The sequence below is a fragment of the Mustela nivalis genome (assembly GCF_964662115.1).
Source record: "Mustela nivalis genome assembly, contig: HAP1_SCAFFOLD_285, whole genome shotgun sequence".
Classification (NCBI taxonomy): Eukaryota; Metazoa; Chordata; class Mammalia; order Carnivora; family Mustelidae; genus Mustela; species Mustela nivalis.
Genome location: NW_028136356.1, coordinates 274,829 through 276,992, shown reverse-complemented (window position 1 = coordinate 276,992; position 2,164 = coordinate 274,829).

The following is a 2,164-nucleotide window of genomic DNA, read 5'->3' as shown; positions in this document are numbered from 1 at the left end:
AAGATATCATTCTCTTTTACCTCTATCTTTCTGCCAGAAATGTGGGCTTAATAGTGAGAACTCCAACAGCAATTTTTGCAACTGTGAATAAAAAGCCATGAAAACCTCTAAGATAGTTCACTTGACTTTCTTAAGACTCTGAACCAACACATTACATTTTTGCAACTGTGAATGAAAAGCCATGAAAACCTCTAAGATAGTTCACTTGACTTTCTTAAGACTCTGAACCAACACCAGAAAACACTCTCTGTAGTCTTCTTGTTAAATGAAAAATATGGTTAAACCACTTTTGACAGTCTACTACCTACAGCAAACTGTAAATCTTAATTGAAATATGTCCTCTCAGCTGTGCTTAAGCAACTGAGTCCTGAGCTTTTTAGGTTTTCAGTCTGAAAGAGTACACCTCGGGTGCTCTGAAAGGGAAGAGAAAGGACACCCTGTTCTCCATATAAATTAAAGAAGAGAAATCTGTGCATTTAAGTGGGCCATATAAAATTTATCAAGCAATTATCTCCTAACTCCTTCCTATCCAAATTACCTGATATGCTCTCCCTACTCCTTTATTCCACGTTACTGCCTTTTCCAGGATTCTGTATCACATCACAGCATGTCTTCTGTTATTTCCTTTCTCTGAAAGGGAAGAGAAAGGACACCCTGTTCTCCATATAAATTAAAGAAGAGAAATCTGTGCATTTAAGTGGGCCATATAAAATTTATCAAGCAATTATCTCCTAACTCCTTCCTATCCAAATTACCTGATATGCTCTCCCTACTCCTTTATTCCACGTTACTGCCTTTTCCAGGATTCTGTATCACATCACAGCATGTCTTCTGTTATTTCCTTCTTGCAAGCTAGTTTTGTTTTCTCCATCTAAAAAAATCAACAATCATTGTGTATTTCAATTCCCATTTTCCTCAAATGCATTGATTCTTCTTATCTATTACTCTTTTCTCATACTCAGTGTCTTTGTCTTTATGGGGTTTGTACTTTGCTTTTCCCCATTCTTTACTGCCATTATATAATCAAATCTAATAACTTCTTAGAGAAAGTTAAAAATTCCTGCATAGCCACACGTGAACACAAAGTCACTGATTTTTAGCAAACCTATAAGATAGTCAGACATCCATTCAATTTCTTTTTAAGATTTTATTTATTTATTTGAGAGAGAGGGATGAAAAGCAGGCAGAGAGGCAGGCAGAGAGAGAGGAGGAAGCAGGCTCCCTGCTGAGCAGAGAGCCTGATTTGGGGCTCGGTCCCAGGACCCTGGGATCATGACCTGAGCCGAAGGCAGCGGCTTAACCCACTGAGCCACCCAGGCGTCCCTCCATTCAATTTCTTAACTGAGTCCCAAATGCATCCTGACTTCTAACCTAAACCTAAGTTCTACTTCTTACACGTTGTTATATGACCAAATTCTTTCAGTTCAGTATTTTGTAACATTTAAATATTAGTCAATTGATGCTTTGTTTGTGTATTTCTATGAAAATAATTTGAATACTGTAGATATATTGTTATATTTATAGATTTATAATCAAAGTTTCATCAGTTGAAGTTTTTGGAATTTTCAGATATAATGATTAACCTAAAATGATACTGCCTCAAATCCCTCTGATATCAAGGCCCAACACCTGATTATAGCCAAACCTGTGGTGGATAGTTCCATGGGAAATTGCAGTTACTTAACACTGATAGGATCTCATGTTCTCTCTCTCATTTTGGAATGTCTCCAATACAACCCAAAAGTGTAGGAGAGTTAATGTCCTCTGAGGACAGCTCTCAGTGAAGTGGAAATAAGAACCATAGGTAAAATTGTCAGTTTTCAGGTCTTCATGAGGACAACTTAAAGAAGTTTCTCAGGACCTTTCAGTAAAAGCAAGCCTTCATTTTCTATCCACAACAATTATATCAACAATGTACCTCTTTGACAAAGTTGCTTCTTCACTGTATCACTTTCCCATTCTTTTCTACCTTGGATAATCTCCCAGATAAACTAACAGTACTCAAATCCTTTGTCCTACTCTTTGCTCTCAGGATAAATGGAGCCAAAAGACTTAGATTAATATCAAGTTCTGAATGGGATCTTAGAGCTATTTCTGTCCAGATTTTCATAAACATAGGGACCTTTGAATTATCAGGCTATAAATAAGTTCTAAATGGAGGGGG